The 21578-nt window shown below is 43.9% G+C and overlaps 1 protein-coding gene across 2 annotated transcripts in view; it reads left to right on the top strand.

Moving 5' to 3' along the window:
* KCND2 (potassium voltage-gated channel subfamily D member 2) overlaps nt 1-21578 on the top strand; it is a 432819-nt gene that overhangs the window by 355974 nt on the left and 55267 nt on the right. The gene's annotated exons all lie outside the window — the stretch shown is intronic.

Here is a 21578-nt window from a genome sequence, read left to right as displayed (position 1 = left end):
CAGTAAAACACAGTATCAGAGAAAAGAAAAGGGGCTAACAGTGGCTGGAAGTTGAAGCTAGACATATACAAACTAGAAATAAGGAACAAATTTTGAAGTGAGGGTAATTAAACATTGGAACAATTTACCAAGGGTTGTGGTGGATTCTCTGTCACTGACATTTTTAAATCAAGAGTGGAAGTTTTTCTACAAGATCTGCTCTAGTTCAAACAGGAATTAATTCAGGGAAGTCCTATGGCCCGTGCTATACAGGAGATCACACTAGATGATCACAATGGTCCCTTCTGGGCTTAGAATCTATGAACCAATTAAATATTTCAAATTAGCATATTTAGCAGTAAATTGCAAACCTTGACATGTTAAGATGTGGGTATAGTTAGAAAAGGTTCTCTGTCAAATGATATTGTGGGGCTCCATAGTTATTTCCCTTTCATTGACTTCCATATCAAATTTGCTATATAAATCAAAAGAAGATATTTTTATATCTGGCAGGCCTGTAAACACCTCCTGAGATCCAAAATGAAGCTGAATTCTTTCTGCTTCCTATATAACCTACATTACCTTTCTCTGTCTCTCTATCTATTATATATTGGTACATATACAATCCCATTTCCTTAGTGTCTGAGTGCTTCCGAAGTATTATGAAATAGGAATAACTATAACAATCTATCTTCTTTTCCTCCCAAGACTGCAGAAGAAACAGCTTATGTCTGGGGTTTTGTTTGTTTGTTTGTTTAGGTGGCAGAGGGAGGTGAGTGGAGGTGTTGTGCATGGCTGAATGAATTATTGAGGGAAAGCTAACTTTAATTTTCATTTAGCACTGTCGTTATTCTCACCTTCTGAGGAAATGAGTGACCGAGTCTAGCCTGCTGTGGAAGTTTTGTCTCCTGTACTCATAAACATCCTGCTATTGGTCGATAGTTTCATTGTTCCAGTAGAACGGAGCTGTTGTAGCAGGTGATTACTGTGTCTGGAGAAGCAAGTCTGATGGAGGACTTTTGAAAATTAGGGTAGAGACACTGAATTGAGATCTGTGATCAGTGGGGAGCCAGAACGCAGAGCATGACAGCAAGGTGATGGGCTCAAGAGCCAGGAGAAACAAGAGCTGCTGATTCTTTACCAAACTCTGACCTGAAGTCTGACTGAGAGGGATTGAAGATACTGGCAGCTAGTAGTTGGTACTGGAGACTGTTTTTGCTAGTTTCTTAATTAGGAATCTTAGAAAATGGAGATTAAACACTGGGTGGTAGTTTATGAGGTCTCTACTGTCTAGCAATGGGGTATTTAGTACTGGTCACAGTACTGCATGTTTTATGGTGAGTGGTAGATTCTCCTCATAAAATGAGATGCTGCCAGTCTGTAGAGGCCCCAGGTATTCTCTGCACTCTGTTGCCATCCAGGAGGAGTAGGGGTCAGAGTCACACAGGTGGTGCTGACTGCTGGCATTGCTTCCAGAACTCATTTTTTGTGTGAGCTGAATTCTTGGAAAGAGGGCATTGTATTTCTGGCCCTACTCTTGACTTCTTTTCATGGTGGCCTTCCCAGAGGTGGGTGATCTTCTCTGTGCTTTGTTCTGGGAAAGAGTGGAGGCAGATAGGGTTAACAAAGAGATTAATGATTCAGAAATATTAAATGGGCCATGACTTACCTGACAATTTTGTTCATGATGTATAAGACTGAATAGAATCTTCCGTTGTTATGTTCTATTGTACTCTGCATAGGTACTTATAACACACATCCCCATAAGCATAATATCTGAGCATCTTCCAGTGCATTAAGAAACAGGTCTAACATCTGTCACTTGTGAAACTGATCCTAATAATAAACCTTGATTTACCTAGAAAGAAAGCTTTACTAAGCTTTTTGCAAACACTTTCAATATCAAGTAGCATGGTTACGCATCAGCAAACATATTTTAAGCTCTCATTATGTACAGATGAGTACATTTAGTGTAAAAAAATGGATTGAACTGCATTGAAGTGGTAGTACTTCAGAGGAAAGCTTACAATTAAATGAGAAATGAAATCATTGAGGATCAATGCATCCTTTTAAAATCAGGCATGGCTGATTTGAGTACCATGTCACATCATCTGCTTTATTTTATAATCTCACTCAGGAAGTAGCCTCACTTGGGAAGGAGCAGAAAAAACAGGGCAACAATTCAGAAATGCTATTAGCCCAGTCAGTATTTCCATAGCCTCCGGTGATTGAACACAGATTGCTCTGAGTTATTTTAGAAAAGAACTGGTGTGACACAAAGCAGAAGTGAAGATCTCGAAACATGTAATATTGATGCTAACTAGACATGCTACCTGCCTGGGCTAGTTTGGGTCAGATTTTCTATGGGAAAGTTCCAGGGTTTTTTGTGTTGTTTTTTTGCTGTATTTAATTAATCTGATCTTTATTATTTATATTACAATACTCCTAGAGGCCCTAACCAAGATCAGTGGCACATTGTACTAGGCACTGTCCAAACACATAGTAGGAGACAGTCTCTGCCACAGATAGCTTACAATCTAAATATACAAGACAGGCAAAGGGTCAGGAGGTGAAACAGAGATACAAAGAGATTAAGGACCAGATTTTTAAGGGTATTTAGGGACCTAACTCACACTGAATGGGAGTTTGGCATCTGAATACCTTTACAAATCTGACCCTAAGTGACTTGCCCCAGGTCACACAGCAGGTCACTTGCAGAGCCAGGAACAGCACCTAGGTCTCCTGAGTCCCAGTCTAGTGCCTTAGCCACTGGACCATGCTGCCTATCTGACCTAGTATTTTGATCTGAGACGTGTGTGTGGCAATGCTGCTTAAATGTATGAAACTGAGGCTACAATGACAATTTGCCAGTAGCCTGAGGAAAATACTTAATTTACCCAAAATTAAGTAGATTGCAGCCTCACCTTCAATATGAAAAAAAGGAGGTATGGCTTGCAGATACTGCAGTTCCCTGTACTAGGTGCTCTGTTCCTTAGGCCTGGTCTACACTAGGAGGTTATGTCGAATTTAGCAGCGTTAAATCGAATTAACTCTGCACCTGTCCATACAACAAAGCTATTTAGTTCGACATAGAGGTCTCTTAAATTCGACTTCTGTACTCCTCCCCAACGAGGGGAGTAGCGCTAAATTCGACATGGCCATGTTGAATTAGGGTAGGTGTGGATGGAAATCGACGCTAATAGCTCCGGGAGCTATCCCACAGTGCACCACTCTGTTGACGCTCTGGACAGCAGTCCGAGCTCGGATGCTCTGACCAGCCACAGAGGAAAAGCCCCAGGAAAATTTGAATTCCTTTTCCTGTCTGGGCAGTTTGAATCTCATTTCCTGTTTGGACGTCGTGGCGAGCTCAGCAGCACTGGCAACGATGCAGAGCTCTCCAGCAGAGATGCCCATGCAATCTCAGAATAGAAAGAGGGCCCCAGCATGGACTGATCGGGAAGTCTTGGATCTGATCGCTGTGTGGGGCGATGAGTCCGTGCTTTCGGAGCTGCGAGCGAAAAGACGGAATGCAAAGATCTACGAGAAGATCTCAAAAGCCATGACAGAGATAGGATACAGCCGGGATGCAACGCAGTGCCGTGTGAAAATCAAGGAGCTGAGACAAGGGTACCAGAAGACCAAAGAGGCAAATGGACGCTCCGGATCCCAGCCCCAGACATGCCGTTTCTACAAGGCACTGCATTCCATCCTAGGTGCGGCCGCCACCACTACCCCACCACTGACCGTGGACTCTGAGGATGGGATATTGTCGACACCCGCTTCCTCAGAGATGTTAGCAGATGGGGAAGATGAGGAAGGAGATGAGGAGGACGAGGCAGTCGACAGCGCTTACAACGCTGATTTCCCAGACAGCCAGGATCTCTTCATCACCCTCACCAAGATCCCCTACCAACCGTCCCCAGGCGTTAACCCGGACCCAGAATCAGGGGAAGATCAGTCGGTAAGTGTTATAAACATGTAAAGATTTATTTTAAACAGAACATTAATATTAACAGTGGGTTTTTCATGATTACTTTGCCCTAGGCGCTTAAAGTTTTAGTCTTTGGCAGTGCAACTACTGCCAAAAAATCTAACAATGTCCGGTTTATCATGATTGGTTTGCCCTAGGCGCTCTACTGTTTAGTCCTTGCCAGTGCAGCTACAGTAAAATTCGGTCTATATGTCCGGGGATAAAGCTGAAATCCTCATGGGACATCTCCATGAAGCTCTTCTGGAGGTAATTGGAAAGCCTTTGCATGAGGTTCCTTGGGAGAGCGGCCTTGTTGTGTCCTCCGTAGTAGGAAATGTTCCTGCGCCAGGCTAGCAGCAAGTACTCCGGGATCATTGCCTTGCAGAGCATGGCGGCATACGGCCCTGATCTTTGCAGGCTTTCATGAAGCATGCATTCTTTGTCGCTCTCTGAAATCCTCATCAGAGTGATGTTGCTCATGGTAACCTGCTTTGAATTAGGGGAATGTTAGTATTGGGACTGCTTGCNGATCATTGCCTTGCAGAGCATGGTGGCATATGGCCCTGGTCGTTGCAGGCTTTCACGAAGCATGCGTTCTTTGTCGCTCTCTGAAATCCTCATCAGAGTGATGTCGCTCGTGGTGAACTGCTTTGAATTAGGGGAATGTTAGTATTGGGACTGCTTGCCTGTTCCTTTACAGAACTGTAACCGGCGGTTTACAGCCATGCAGTGGAGGCGGGAGAGGGGCAGCATACAGGGATCTTTCCTGGGGAAAGCCGCAAGGGGGTGGGACGGGGCAGAGTTCATGCTTGCCGGATTGCTGGCAGCAGGAACTGGCCAACGCTAGGAGCATTGCTTTGAACGTGAAAGTAGGGCAGTGCTATTATTAAAGTTTTAAGCTGCCACAAGGCTACGGCTTACCATGTCAGCCTGCTACCCAAATTCCGCTGTCCGGCCGTGCTTGTCTGATCTGCACTGCAAGACCCCAGGCACTGAATGTGAAGGCCGAAAATTCGACCTTGTCCTGACTGCGCATGTGATAGGTGCTGTGCATGGTCTTGTTCACAGAGAAAGACTATGTTCTTTGTTCACCAAAAAATTTATCTTTCTGAGGAATTCACTCCCTTTTTCCCATCCCACAGCTGTGACTGTCTCCCAACCTACCCTGGCATCACACTCCCAGAGGCTGGCGCAGGTTAGGCGTAGAAAGAAAAGGACATGGGACGACATGTTCTCAGAACTTATGGGCTGCTCCCAAGCCGAGGCAAAGCAGCAGACCCAGTGGAGGGAGAACATGTCGCAATACTAGCGAGCTCACAGCGAACGGGAGGAGAGGTGGTGGCAGGAAGACCAGCAGGCGACTCAAACGCTGCTTGGACTAATGAGGGAGCAAACGGACACGCTCCGGCACCTTGTGGATGTTCTGCAGGACCGGACGCAGGAGGACAGAGCCCCGCTGCAGTCTATCTGTAACCACCCTCCCCCGCCACAAAGTCCCATACCCCCCTCACCCAAAGTACCAAGAAGGAGGGGCGGCAGAGTCCGTGAAAACTGTCACTCCACCCCTGCAGACTGCTCAAGTACCAGAAGGCTGTCATTCCCCAAAATTTGATAAGTCCTTTCCTTCCCGCCTCACCCAAGCCCCCATCCCAGTTTCATCCCCTAACTGTGTAGTTGCTAATAAAAAATACGTTCATGTTAATTACAGTTTCCATCATGTTTTTTTAGAGGACAGTCTGTTTGAAAGGGGGGAAGGGGGTTGGTAATTGGACAGGACAGTCACCTTTACTAGGGTACAGACACAGGGGCAGGTTCAGCAGCAGGTCACACACACATTGCAGTCACTAGGCACCCTGGTCAGTCTGGGAGGTGGTTTTCATTTTCTGTGGGGGGGGGCTATGTGACTTTGTGGCGGGGGAGGGCAGTTAGAGACCTTATGCAGCGGTCCTTATCCTGGATCACAGAGCCACGCAGCAGGGGATCTGTAACCGTCCTCCCCTTGCCAGAAAGTCACATAGCCCCCACACACAGAGTCCCGAACAGGAGGGGTGGCAGGCTCCGTTGAAACAACCAGTCCACCAGTGCGGACTACCCTAGAAGCAGGAGCATGTCATTCCTCGAGTTTAGAAGCGTCCTTTGCATCACTACACTACACCCGCTCCCCACCACAGTCTGCGTCCCAGTTTCAACACTTTACCGCGAAAACAGTAATAAATAAAACGGTGTTCATTAACAAATTTCCAGTGATTTTATTTTTAAACGTGTGTTGGAAGGGAGGAAGGGGGGTGAACGGGGTATGAAACTGGAGAGGATAGTGAACATTCACTGGGTAAAGAAATGGGGGCAGGTTCAGCTTCTCTGTAAACAAACGTAATAGTCACAGGTTACCCTGCTCACTCAAGAACCTAGCTTTCAAAGCCTCCCGGATGCACAGCGCGTCCCGCTGGGCTTTTCTAATCGCACGACTGTCTGGCTGGGTGTAATCAGCAGCCAGGCTATTCGCCTCAACCTCCCACACCACCATAAAGGTCTCCCCCTTGCTCTCACAGAGACTGTGGAGCACACAGCAAGCTGCAATAACAATGTGGATATTGGTTTCGCTGAGATCAGAGCTAGTCAGTAAGCTTCTCCATCTCCCCTTGAGACGTCCAAAAGCACACTCCACCACCATTCTGCACTTGCTCAGACGGTAGTTGAAGAGTTCCTTTTCACTGTCCAGGGCACCTGTATAGGGCTTCATGAGCCAGGGCATTAGCGGGTAGGCTGGGTCCCCGAGGATCACTATAGGCATCTCCACATCCCCAACAGTTATTTTCTGGTCCGGGAAGTAAATACCTTCCTGCAGCCGTCTAAACAGACCAGAGTTCCTGAAAACACGAACGTCATGAACCTTGCCTGGCCATCCGACGTTGATGTTTGTAAAACGTCCCCTATCGTCCACCAGTGCTTGCAGCAACATTGAAAAGTAGCCCTTTCGGTTAATGTACTGGCTGGCCTGGTGGTCCGGTCCCAGGATAGGGATGTGAGTTCCATCTATAGCCCCACCGCAGTTTGAGAATCCCATCGCGGCGAAGCCATCTATGATGACCTCCACGTTTCCCATGGTCACTACCTTTGACAGCAGTACCTCAACGATTGCGTTGGCTACTTGCATCACAACAACCCCCACGGTAGATTTGCCCACGCCAAAGTGGTTCGTGACTGACCAGTAGCTGTCTGGCGTTGCAAGCTTCCAGAAGGCTATGGCCACTCGCTTCTCGACAGTCAGAGCTGCTCGCATCCGGGTGTCCTTGTGCTTCAGGGCAGGGGACAGCAACTCACAAAGTTCCATGAAAGTTCCCTTCCGCATGCGAAAGTTTCGCAGCCACTGTGATTCATCCCAGACCTGCAGCACTATGCGGTCCCATCAGTCCGTGCTTGTTTCCTGGGCCCAGAATCGCCATTCCACAGCATCAACATGACCCATTGCCACCATGATGTCCACGGCGTGGGGTCCCGTGCTTTGTGACAGGTCTGTGCCACTCTCAGACTTCATGTCCTCACCACGCTGCCGTAGCCTCCTCGCCCGATTTCTCAGCATCTGCCTCTGGAAAAGGTGGATGATAAGGTGCGAGGTGTTGACAACGGCCATAACTGCAGCGATGGTCGCAGCAGGCTCCATGCTCGCAGTGCTGTGGCGTCTGCGGTGTCACTCACCAGAAAAGTGCGCGAACTGATTGCCGGCCGGCGCTTTCAGGGAGGGAGGGCGGGAGTGATGGTTGGATGATGACAGTTACCCAAAACCACCCTCGACACATTTTTTCCCCCAGCAGGCATTAGGGGCTCGACCCAGAATTCCAATGGGCAGCGGGGACTGCGGGAACTGTGGGATAACTGCCCACAGTGCACCGCTTCCAATGTCGACGCTTGCCCCGTTAGTGTGGACTCACACAGTCGAATTACTGTCCTTAGTGTGGATACACAAATTCGACTTTGTATTATCGATTCCACATATTCGATTTAAGTACAATCGAACTACTCTTGTAGTGTAGACATACCCTTAGATCAAGCTAGGCAGCAGCTCTATGTTGAAGTTGAAGATGGCTATAAGCCATGTCGTAGAACTCGACAAGCTGTGTTTGGAACAATCAGAGAAGCTGCTGCACGTGCACACACATATTGTCTATTTCCCAGGGACTGGCTTTGGGTTTTGTGTGTAAAACAAGCAGCAGTTACAGAAACTGGCATCTCAGGTCATAAGAGAAATTCCACAGCTTTAATATTTTCAACCAGAAATAACTGTTCCCAAGTGCTCAAGAAACTGCATAGTCTTTTCTTTGACTTTGACTCACCAAAGCAGTGATTCTTTTCACTAAAGAAGTATTGTTTGTTGGAGAAGGTTACATTTAACAAAACACTGATGAACATATGGGCTGCCATTGTAATTGCAGTCGTGTTTTATTCTGCTTTTAAATGTGATTATTGGCAAATAGGAGAATAATAGGATTGCATTTTAATTCAACCTCTGGTCAACACATTCTGACATCTATTTTCTGTTGAATTCACTATCACCTACTTTCAGAAATGTTGCTATTTTTTCTGTATCAGTAAGATACCTTTCAAAAAAGATAGTCAGGTGTGTTGAAAAGGTTTGAACAGTTTCTGTGCAGTATAAATTTTAGTGCATACTAGTATCAAATTTGAGCATGATCTGATTTACAGATAATCCTTTGGAGTGATATCATAAAAATGTATGAGCATGTAAATTGAAAAGGAAATGGGGAAAGCATGTGTCTCTTAATAGACCAAGTACAAGAAATATTAAATTATGTACTCAATTGCATAACTCAGACTAATAATAAAAATTGCAATTAATAAAACAGCGGAATATATTTAGAGTAAAAGTGACCTGTGAACTTGAATAGTAAAACCAAAGTAAAGTAATCATAACTGAAAAATTATTTCAAAGTTCATATATTAGTTTCTCACCAGTCTTTTTAATAAATAATAAAGTCATTATTTATTTATTGAATTGGTAGGACAGCCAATAATAAAGTTATTTATTGGCTGTCCTACCAATCCAGTCATAGAGAGATAGATAGATAGAGAGATAGATAATGTGGGTATAAAATTTATTTTTGTGTATATATAAACATATAAATACACATACACAAAAGTAAATCATAAAAAGAAGGGACATCTGAAATATCACACCATTCATATTTCAGAGGAAAATACTCATTTATTCATCTCAGTATTCTGGAGCTCTGTTGAGAAGAAATGTGATTTTTATTGATGACAGGCACAGAGGTTCTGGGACCTTCTACAGTTCATCACCAAAGAGCTATTGCTGGCTGATCTTTGAGCTCCTCGAATTTTGTTGCTGGGATGTCACGCATGTGGTCTATAAAACCCCATTCCATGCTCCCCACCCTTCTTATTAACTTACTGATACTGATGTTCACATTACAAAGAAAAATATTCAGAAATCATGAAAGCAACAGGATGTGCATTCAATCATGTTTGTTTCCATTGCTCCCCTTCGGCCCTGCCCTCTTGTCTATATACTATCTACTTAGACTCTAAGCTCTTCCGAGCATGGCATTGTCTTCATCTCTATCTGTAGGGGCACACTGTACCATACCAATAATAAATCATCATCACCAACATTTGGCAGTGTATCTGCTATCTCTGTCCAAAGAGATATGATGCACTTTAGACGACAGAGGTTTGCTTACAGGAACAAATTCACAGTCTCATTTTCTCTGGTGTTGTCCCAGTGATTTCAACAGGATTTCACTGATGTAAATTAGAGAAGAATTTAGCCTACTGTGGATATTTAAGCCTGCTTCATCTGTAGTTAAGATTGCAACTAGCTTTCATTATAAAACCCTGTTTTAGCTCCCCTGTAACTTTGGCTTGGGAAATTGGTTTGAACTAATAAGTGCCAGAGTTTTATTCTGGAATCAAAGGAAAATGTTACTCCAGAGTTTGAAGAAAATTCATCAAATGGATTTTGAGATGTAGGTCATTAGAAAATTACTCTGGAATGAAATTTTGACTTTTGACTCAAAAACAGTTTCTTACTTCATTTTTCAACTATTCTCTACAGTTAAATCTCATTGAAAATTCATGTGCTGATTATTTTTGAAGAAAATAGATTGTTATAGTTAGTTTCAGACCTAATCCACTGCCTATTGATTTCAAAGGGAGTTATAGGTCTAGTTCTGCTCTCACTAATCTCACTAATGAGCAGAATCAGACACTGTTTAAGTGTGAGTATGTTGACTTTATGTGAGTGTGAGCTATTGAGATACCTTTCTCTTTTTCCTAAACTACTCTTGTAGTCCTTCAAACAGTACGGATAGGATGTGGATGTAGGGTCTGAGGCCACATCTCACAAAACTTTGATGCAAAAGGTTCTTCTAGACTTGCTTACATCATTGTTACTCCCAACTGAGAGCTTTAAAAAATGGAAATTTGAAAATAGTTTTGATAGCAGCGTAACAGCAGGATTTCTGCTCTAAGTGAGATTATTAATCTGTAGGAGAAAGAGACAAATATTGTAATGAAGTCTCCACCTCCAAGGTCATTTATCTATGATGTACCTATGGCCCTTAGCAAAAACTATTCTGCAGCCCTGCTGCCTTTCCTGTTTAACAGCTCTGCTAGATGAAGGAACTAGATATAATACAGTATGCATTATACGCTGACCTTCCACAGCTTATGAGAATAGCTTCCAATAAATATAAAAGTAATTATTTTTGATGAGTCCAAAATATTTTTAGAAAGAAAAACAGCATTTTATAATACCTGTTATTTTATGTCACATTCTAATTTATTTTCAGAGGATACATTATATGGCTTTGTAAACTTCTTAAAGTTTTTTTCAGAGGATTAAATAAATCCTCTAAATCCTTTAGCTGCAAGCTAAAATGCATAAATTACTTTGACTGTCAAAAAGTTTTGATTGTCTTCACCCTTTCTCCAGTGCAGTTCAGGACTCCTGAATTGCAGCAAACACCTGCGTCACAGATGTTTCATTCCAAGTTGTATTTTAATGGTCTCCATCTTTCAGCACATCAGCATAAGTCGATTGTTTCTAAAGTAAATGTGTAATTATTATGTCAGAAGGAGAAACAATCTCCCTGTAAAACATCTGAGACACAGAGTATTAATTCCATGTTATGTAGTTGTAATAGTCTATACCAGTGTCATGTACTTCAAAAAATCAAAGAATTTCTCTTTATATTATTTCCCCCAGTTGTTGCTATTTTTCAGTATCGTGAATAGGATTTAATTACACAGTTTAAGTAGTGTTGGCTCCTTACCAATAACACTAGAGAAAGCAGCAAACATACTTAGTCGTGCTGGGATTTCCTGGGATGCCTCCCTTTTTCTCATCTTTATTCCATCTATTTTTCACCCTCCCACCATTGTTGAGTAGAGCTGTATGTGGGTCCATGAGCACCACATCATGCATCATCAGCATGAAGATTTCTAAGAAAGCATGCTCCAGATGTTAGAAAGTCGTGAGTTTATAAGCCAAATCTTGAGAGTGAATGAATGGCCGGCTGACCAGTTGTTGCTTCCATCAGTCAGAAGTTCTTGGATTATCAGACAGTTAGTTAAGGCTATTTGAGGTTTGGGGTAGAGCAAAGTAGAGTAGTAGAAAGTAAGAAAAGGGTGAAAAAAGCTGTGTTCCTGCTCTGGATACAGTATTATATTTCCTCAGACAGAGGTTGCTGTTTCATTCCTTAAGAAGCTTCCATTAATAGCTACTTACATTTTCTTTCTTGGGGAAATCCACCTCCCAGGGGAGCCGCAGTGGATTTTCCCTCTGGTCAAGTCCACCCCTCCCTTTAGTGGAGCAGGGATGGCAACATATTTTCTCCACAGTTTATTAGATAAGTGATTATTAGAGAGAATTAAAGCTGGGATTTCCTAGTTCCTAACACAAACATACCCCCTGCTTAATACTGAAGAAAGGAAGGTTTAGAGAGAGAACTTAAACAGTTCCTTTACAGATGAACATGTTATAAGGAAGGGAAACTTTTAAAACACTGATGATCAAAATTTGGCCTAGTTTAAATTTATTGGAATTGTATATTATTATGAATTAGCTTTGTAACACCCAAAAGTGAGCTAGTCTCTTTGCAGTACATTAAGAGACAAGGTTCCTGCCTTGAAAGTTTTACAGTCTAAGTTTAGATGTGCGATAGATGGTTCAACAAACAGCAGAGAGGGAATGGGGAAGTAAGACAAGGCCTACTCAATTTAGGTGTGTGTCCAACTAGATGGGTTGTTATCACTGTTGTTGGAACGAGTCTTAAGGCAGGATCTGAAAGAGGAGACACACCAGAATTGGGATGGCATTCTCTGAGTAGAGCATGTGATGGTAAAAGTATTGGGAACTACTGTGGGAATCCAGGGCTGACAATTGTCACTCATCTTCCATCTCAGTCATATATTTCTGCAATCCAATTTGCTCCTCATGCATCCAGGAGCTGTAGTTCCTCCTCCAGCCACCAGCCCCTCCTCTCTCACTCACTGTCTGACTGCAACACTTGCTGGCTCTAGGAGCCCAAGGAAGGAAGAGAGGCAGTAGTGGCAGCTGGTTGGGAACAGCCAGGGCGGACGGAGTGGGAGTCTGAGAAAGGACATGGGAGAAGGCAGGACTGCCTAGGAGGCTGAGAAGGTGGGGAGAGAGTAGGACAGGAGCTGAGAGATGGAGATGGAATAGGGAAGGGTCTGAACAGGGTGGGGGAGGCGATGGGAAGGGAAGTTATTTGCAGATATGCAAATTATCTCATTAAATCACATAAAAAAGCATGAAACTTAGCATCCACAATTAGTATGTGATCCTGTCCTCTGAGCCAGACTGTGAACCCCAGATATTCACAATTGGGGAAATACTAACTCAAGCAGCCCTGTTGAAGTCACTGAGCCCACTGGTGTGAGTAGAAGGTCACAGTCTGGTCCTAAATAGGCGTATACTGTAAACAATCCAGCTCTTTCATGGGGAAATAAATGTTTGAAAAAACAACCCTTCTGTCAGGTATGTGAAATCTCTTCATTTCACACTGGGGCCGGGATTGCAGCAGTAGCTAACTCTCTGCTGGGCCAGCACTAGCAATTAATTAACTAACTGTGTCCCCAGAGCAGTGCTAACATTGCATTGTGGGCACAAACAAGAAGTATCCAAAATAAAAAAAGAGCCACTGGGGGGAAAAATCAATGTCTGACAAACAGAAAGGACAAACCTGGCAACAGAAAAGGACAGACGACTTGTTATTTTAAGGTTCTAAATGGATTGTTTTAATGGAATGAAAAAGAAAATTAAAACATATAAAACAGAGGAGAGTTGACAGCCTTGATTTAATTGATACTGTCTTGGGTCCAGAACATGTTGTCACTGAGATAAAAGAAACATGGTTTGAACCAAAACAATAGAAATTTAAAACCCCGAGACAGATTGTATACTGAATAGGGTAGGCAAAATAAAGGAGGAGGGCTTTCAAGTATTGATAAGGGCTCCTGGTTGATTCTGACAAATGAAAAGATCAATATTTTGGCTGATAGAGCTGAAGCTTAGGCAGGTAGCGGTTGTCAGAATATTCTTGCATGGTGCTACATTCCAGGGCAGCTATAGAAAATAGTGCAGGAAGTATTCCTTCAAAGATGTGCAGATCTCTGTTCATGAAGGATTTCACTTGCTTAGTTATTATTTGGGCTATTGATTCCTCAATAATTAAGGAAGGGAGAACACATTTCGGAAGTACAGTGGCTACTAGTGAAAAGTCAGCACTTACCAAGTTACCACACTATAATATCTGACATACCACAGTATTGCCCTGTATTTGCTATAGCTCTTGTTTTAAAAAGGGTTATTTTTATTATCCAGAAAACTACATCTTTCAATAGTGATGCTGTAATATTTGAGGTGATTATTCTAGCATACTGCACTATTTTCTTTTACTAGAGGAAATAGTTGTGGTCTCAAAGGGTATGTCTACACTGCAATTAAACACCCACAGCTGGCCTGTGTCAAATGACGCAGGCTCGGGATATGGGGCTGTTTAATTCTGGTGTAGATGTTTGGGCTCAGGAACCCTTTTCCCTCACGGGAGTTAAACAGCCCCATAGCCCGAGAGCTGCGAGCCCAAGTCAGCCGACACAGGTCAGCCATGTGTGTTTAATTGCAGTGTAGACATACCCTTAGATGCTGTGAAAAGTGGTGACGTTTTAATGGTTATCACTATATGTATAGTATAGCTTTTCCGCTCAGGCCGCATGGTCAGAGGTGTTAATGATCGTTAAGAAATAAACCTGGCAGGATAAGAAAAGTAGAAGTTGGGTATTATCTAGGGCTTTGAGGAATAATTAGCAATGGTCAAACCTCAGAATATCTGAGGAGCATCCATTTGTTTGGGAGCTAGATGCTCAGCTGGTGTAAATAACTCTATTGACTTTAATGAACTATGCCTATGCAGGAGATCTGGTCCCAGATATTTATGCAACCCAGTGGTGAGCATGTTACAGGTCCTGCCCTGTGGTGATCCCAAGAAAGCAAGCATTGTTAGAGTTCTTTAGCTCAAGCTGCAGCATTTTTAGGCCTGGAGGTCTCTCTAGTTCAATCTCCGGTGGTCCAACCAAGAGAGTGGCCATCACATAAGTGAGGGCTTGTTTGTGTTTCATACTGTAGTGGGCCTGAGATGCTTGGGAAAGTTTCCTTTGAACAGAGGAAGTATGTAACCCACTGATGAGGTGTGTTACAGAGGTCTCTCTGTGCAGATCCACAGAGGATATGAGGTATTACAGCCCCCAGAAATAGAGACTGTCATCTTTAGCTCAAGATGTAGCAGTTTATAAGTTTAGCTGTAGAAGTTTGTGGTTCAATCCATGGTGTGTCAGCCATGAGAACAGCTGTCACATTTATACACAACTTGCCCAACAGAGCCCTTAGGATACAAAACTCCCTACCATGCTCTGGATTTTGTCCATCCCCATGCAGCCCAGAGAACAATCTCCCTCCATCCCCCATTCCACACCACAAATACCCTTAAAGAAGAAGATGTTTTCTGGGATGGCCAAATGGCCCACTCCCCATCTCCACTGCAGGTTAGTCTTCAGGGTGCATGCAGTTATTTCCCTCTCCAGAAACGGATCATTCTCAGAGCAGTTTGGCATACTCAAAGGAGACTTGTTTTACTCTTCAGTGGAAAGCAGGAGCTGAACAGCAAGACGCAGTAGCTGACTTAAGCATGTACACGGTTCACGCTGGGACTGAGGTACTGGAAAGCCAAGAGCATGTAACACAGTCTATGAAGTAAAGAGTTGTGTCACTGTTTGCCCTGTAACCCTGGGTGCTTCTGTCTAGTACCAACTTTCCCCAAAACCATCTCCTCTGAAGTGCTCAGCCCCTTTGATGGTAGCACTCACAAAAATGTATCAAGTTCTGCTCCTTTAAAAAGATACTACACAGCCAGGGCCGGCTCCAGTGTTTTCGCCGCCCCAAGCAGCCAGCCAAACAAAAAAAAACAAACAAAAAAAAGCCACGACCGCGATCTGCGGCAGCAATTCGGCAGAAGGTCCTTCACTCCGAGCAGGAGTGAGGGACCGTCCGCCGAATTGCCGCCAAACAGCTGGACGTGCCGCCCCTCTCCGAAGTGGCCGCCCCAAGCACCTGCTTGGTAAGCTGGTGCCTGGAGCCGGCCCTGTACACAGCACCAGCTTGTTAGTTTGGCTGATAATATTACTCATTTGTAATACTGTCCTGAGATTGTTGTGCAATAAAACAAGCTTAAGTTTATTAACAGAGAACAGATATTTAAATGATAACAAGTAGAAGGAATCGGGATAGAAATGGCTACAAATGAACAAAAGCAAAACTACTCATATAAGACTAAAATCTCTCTTAACTAGAGTCTTTTGTTCAATGTAAGTTTGATATTAGCCAGGACCAATCACAGAGTTCAAAGCATTGGGTTTCTTTGTCTCCTCAGGTGAAGAATAACTTAGGGGTTCTCTCCCCCTCCCACCAAAACTGGGGCTTGGTTAGCATCTGTGTTCTTAGACTCAACAGAGAACTAACCTTACATTTCTCAAGGTATTCCATTAAGACAGGGGTGGGCAAACTTTTTGGCCTGAGGGCCACGTCTGGGAATAGAAATTGTATGGCAGGCCATGAATGCTCGTGAAATTGGGGTTGGGATGCAGGAAGGGGTAAGGTCTCTGGTTGGGGTTGCAGGCTCTGGTGTGGGGCTGGGGATGAGGAGTTAGGGGTGTAGGAGAGTGCTCCGGGCTGGGACTGAGGGATTCGGAGGGGGCTCAAGGCTGGGACGGGATTGGGATGTGGGAAGAGGTACAGGCTCTGGCTGGGGGTGCAGGCTCTGGAGTGGGGGTGGGGATGAGGGGTTTGGGCTGCAGGAGGGTGCTCCGGGCTGGTATCAAGGGGTTCAGAGGGTGGGAGGGGGATGAGGACTTGGGCAGGGGCTTGGGGCACGGGGAGAGGCTCAGGGATGCAGGCTCTGGGTAGCGCTTACCTCAAGCAGCTCCCGGAAGCAGCGGCCATGTTCCCACTCCAGCTCCTATGCAGAACTGCGGCCAAGCAGCTCTGTGTGCTTCCCTGTCCGTAGGTGTCACCCCTGCAGGTCCAATTGGCTGCAGTTCCCAGCCAATGGGAACTGCGGGGGAGATGCTTGGGGCAGGGGCAGCATGCAGAGCGGAGCCCCTTGGCTGCCCCTACATGTAGGAGCCAAAGCGGGGCCATGCCGCTGTTTCTGGGAGCCGCGTGAAGTGGCCCCTAACCCTCTCCCCAACGGGAGCTCAAGGGCTGGCTTAAAACAGTTGGTGGGCCACCCCTGCATTAAGAACACAATGAGAGGGCACTGAGGGAAAGCTTTCGTTGGCAATGCCCATGTTACACTGGTTTTATGGGGCTTAGGTGTTGTGATGCTGAGTGTTGCAATGCCTAACTTTTAGGTGCCTAGAAAATCACAGGAACAACAATGTGATCCACAAAGACTGGGATAAAATTTAATAGTGCAAAGTGCAAGGTGATGCGCTTAGAGACTAACAACAAGAATTTTTGCTAAAAGATGGGGACTTATCAGTTGGAAGGGACAGAGGAGAAAGACCTGAGTGTATTAGTTGATCACAGGATGACTATGAACTGCCAATGTGATGCAGCCATGAAAAAGGCTAATGTAGTCCTAGGATGCATCAGGCAAGGTATTTCCAGTGGAAACAAAGAAGTTTTAGTACCATTATACAAGGTACTGGTGAGACCTCATCTGGAATACTGTGTGCATTTCTGGTCTCCCATGTTTGAGAAAGATGAATTCAAACTGGAGCAGGTGCAGAGAAGGGTTAATAGGATGATCCAAGTAATGGGAAACCTACCTTATGAAAGGAGACTCAAAGAGCTTGGCTTGTTTAGCCTAACCAAAAGAAGTCTATGGGGAGATATGATTGCTCTCTATAAATACATCAGAGGGATAAATACCAAGCAGGGAGAGGAGTTATTTAAGTTAAGCACCAATGCTGACATAAGAACAAATGGATATAAACTGGCCATCAAGAAGTTTAGGCTTGAAATTAGGCAAACCATCTGAGGAGTGAAGTCCAGGAACAGCCTTCCAAGGGGAGCAGTGGGGGCAAAAAAACCTAACAGGCTTCAAGACTGAGCTTGATAAATTTATGGAGGAGATGGTATGATGAGACTGCCTACAATGGCATGTAGCTGATCTGAGACTGCTAGCAGCAAATATCTCCAACAGCTGGTGATGGGACACTAGATGGGGAGGGCTCTGAGTTACTAAAGAGAATTCTTTCCCAGGTGTCTGGCTGGTGGATCTTGCTCACATGCTCCGGATCTAAATGACTGCCATGTTTGGGGTCAGGAAGGAATTTTACTGCGTGTCAAATTAAGATCCGGGGGGAGGGCGGAGAGAGAGGTCTTTCCTCTGCAGCATGGTTCACTTGCAGGTTTAAACTAGTGTAAATAGTGGATTCTCTGTAACTTGAAGTTTTTGAATCATGATGTGAGGACTTCAGTAATTCAGCCGGAGATTAGGGGTCTATCTCAGGAGTGGGTGGGTGAGGTTCTGTGGCCTGCAATTTGCAGGACGTCAAACTAGATGATCATGATGGCCCCTTCTGACCTTAAAGTCTCTGCGTCTATGAAACAATGTTAGGCACTTAAGCTCCCTACACAAGGAATACGGAGAGATAGGCACCCAAAAAGAAGAACCACAAAAAGCCAGCACGCTACTCAGGGAGCTGCCTAAACTAGCCAATGGGAGATGCCAATGAGAAGAATGTGTCCTAAGCCTCCCCTTTTCTCACAGAGTTGGATGTGTAAGTCCAGGTTACAGGGAGACACCTATCTCCTCTGGCAATCCACAGCTGGGAACCCCTATCCTGGAGTCAGAGAAAGAGAAAGGCATCTGCCCCATTCCACACAAAGCAGCTGTCAGTGGTGGCAGCAGCCACCTTCTGACTTTCAGTCCCCAGGTTAGAATACTCACCTGGGATGTAAGAGAACCCAGGTTCTATCCCCTCTGCCTGATGGGGAGAAGAGGGGAATTGAAACCCGGGTCTCCTGCTTTGCGGGTGGGTGTCCTAAAGAGCAGGTGCCACAGGACTCTTTGCTGCTTTTACAGATCCAGACTAACACAGCTACCACTTTGATACTAAAGAGCAGGCTTATTCTTATGTGCTCACTCTCTGGTCCAGTGACTTTTTTTTAAGTATTTATTCAAAGTGAATCAGCTTCAGCAGGCGAAAATGAGGAAGACTCACATCACACTATCCCATAAAACAGTGGTTAGTATAACCTCCTGAGAGGTGAGAGACTCTTGTTCCACTCCTTTCTTCCCCATCACATGTGGGAGAGACTGAAACCAGGTCTCCCATATCCCAGGTGCATGCTCTAACCATTGAGCTAAAAGTTATTAGGTGGGCACCACCTCCTCCTCTGGCCAGAATTTGAATGGCATCTGCTCTGGTTGGCAGCCTCTGAGCACACCTCTTGGATTGGGCCCCTCCTGGATTGGGTCCAGCTGAGACGGGCACTTCTCTGCCAGTCTGCCGCTGTTCGTGGATTGCACTGGGATGTAGGCAGCAGATGTCTAGAGTGAGGCTGAAACTTAGGCACCAAGGGAACTTTTGCAGCAAAGCATTAGGCACCAAGTAAGTTTAGGTGCTTACCGGGTTAGGTGGCAGCCACGCAGGAGTTTTGTGGATTGCAGTGGCACCTAAAACTGGGACTTTGATACCTAAGTACCTCTGTGGAATTGGCCCTTAATCTCCCAGGTATCAATCCAGTACTTTTTGTGAGTTTATAAATTCCTTTATTCAAAATTCCCAATTTAAAATATATACATTATTTTAAGGAGCACTCTGAGTTTCTGACAGGCTGTGTAGACCCTATCCAGCAACTGGCAGGGAGAGGGTTAACTCTCTCTCCATAAGCAGAATATATCACACAAGTGTCTGCTTTTATTACACGGAAGGGAATGTGGCTGGGCTCAGCTGGAGTGAATTACTCTGTCAGGAGGGACTATAAAAGGATTGAGCTCAGTAGCATTCCCCCTTGTTCTTTCATGGTCTGGGAGCTGACCTAGGATGAGCGGGGTGTTTGGCTGTTTAGAGCACTAGTTTGTTTTCTACCAGGTGAACTCTGGCTTTTATTTTGCTAAACATGAAGCATGTGGGTTATTTCTTCTTTCTTTGGCCCTTGGCTTATCTGACCTGGCACAGAGACTGATAAAAATAAAGAGAAGAGAATGAAAAAGATAATTAGAGCAGCGTTTAAAAAAAAAACCTGAACATTGAAGCCAAGATGCTTCTTGCAATCATAATGAAAGGTTTCTCAAATATACTCACTAGAAAGAAACATAGGGGAGAGAGGTAAGCAAACAGTTGAGGTCATGAGGCAAAATAACAATAGTCATTCTCAGAAGAAATACTGTAGTGACTGTGTCAGGAATGGAAACAAAAACAGTGGACTTCTAATGAAGTTTTACATCTGAACATAGTAAATGGGGGCAGTTTGTGCACAACAGTTTATGCAAAAGGATCCACTGGCTTAATGGGGACATTCTTAATTGTTCCCTAGATTATAACACCTGTACTGAGTAATTCCAGGGAGTTTCGTAGCTTTTATTATTTTAATTCCCTTGAATATAATGGACTTAGAATTAGTGTTAGGGAATAATTTGTTTCCTGCAAAGAGTTATTCCAGCATAAATATCACTGGCACAAACCATATTGTGTTTTGACTAGTTTTGCCTGGAGGACGAGAGAGGAAAAAACACCCTGGAAATACTATTTTCCATTGAGAGTAGTGTTAGTAAGTGACATGTTAGAGTATTTTAATATGCCAGCTGCTCAGCTTGATCTAATATTCCATTTCAAACAATATGAAAATCTTTAAAGCAAGAACACAACAAACAAGGAAAAAGTCAGTGTTTTTTACCTGGTTGTTAAAGGGTGAGGAAATTCTGCTCACTATTTTAAGATTACTAATATAGTATAATTAGAAGTTAACATATAATAAAAAAGTACAATGGTGCATAACTGGGATGCATTTATGACAGTTTGTATATGATAGTTTTTAAGAAGATAGAAGAAAACCCATACTGAAATTAGGTGCATGTTTTGGTAACTTACCCTTTTGTAGACAGCAAAACTAATAGTTACAAATCTGTTTAGAATCATTAAGATGCAATAGTAACAAACCTGTATGAAATCATACATAGTTCCAGTTCCAGCCATTACAGTGCTGAAATGTCCTAGTGCAAGTAGAGGCAAAATCAATTTCAAGGCCTTCAAAGGCTCTCTGAGCTTTATGCAGATTTGGGATCAGTTAGATTTGGGTCAGAAGTGAAGTAATTGTGGTGATCTCAGTCCAGTTTCCAACGAGTATTAGTTAATATACCACAAAACAGCACAATTACAGTTGTAAACAGCCCTGTGCATGCATAGTGCTAAAGTATGTGGTATGTGATTTTTTTTAAAAAATAATAATTTGGCCTATTTGGCAATATGTGCTCAGGAGAAGTTTAGGAGAGGAGGAAATGTGTTGACCAGATCAGAACTGAGTAGGTTTGACCTTACTACCCTGTTTAATGTAGTTTAGTATACCATACTGTACCCTAAAGGAAATCTAAGGGATCAGTTGATTAATAAATGGAGTATACATGAAATTCCCATGAATATCATTGGGCCTAGAACAGAACACTGGATGGTCCCCCTACTGAATTGAGTGAGTACATCAGAAAAGAACACCCACAAACTTTGGAGAAGTTCAGTTTGGATCTGAGTCTGGATCTGAACTTCACAACTCAGGCCCATTTTTAGTTGCTGTACTTGGAGTTGGCCTACACAATGCATTCCCAGCTGGGAATAGACATGTGAATGTAATATTTGTAAGGTGAACAAACAGCATATAAATAAAAAACAATCAATCTAGGGAAAGGTCTTTTTTTAGATGTTGTAGTAGCTTGGATTTGGGATCAGCTAGTGTATGTAACAAGCTTTATTCCATAATGGGGAGACTTAGTAAAGCCTGGAACTGGCTTCTCTTGCTGTATGACCTTGGGCAAGTCAATTAATATTGAATAGTACCTGACTCAGGACCCCA

This window comes from Trachemys scripta, chromosome 1, assembly GCF_013100865.1.
Source record: "Trachemys scripta elegans isolate TJP31775 chromosome 1, CAS_Tse_1.0, whole genome shotgun sequence".
In the NCBI taxonomy this organism is placed as follows: Eukaryota; Metazoa; Chordata; order Testudines; family Emydidae; genus Trachemys; species Trachemys scripta.
The sequence above is the reverse complement of the archived record's forward strand: the minus strand, read 5'-3'. Positions and strand labels throughout refer to the sequence as shown.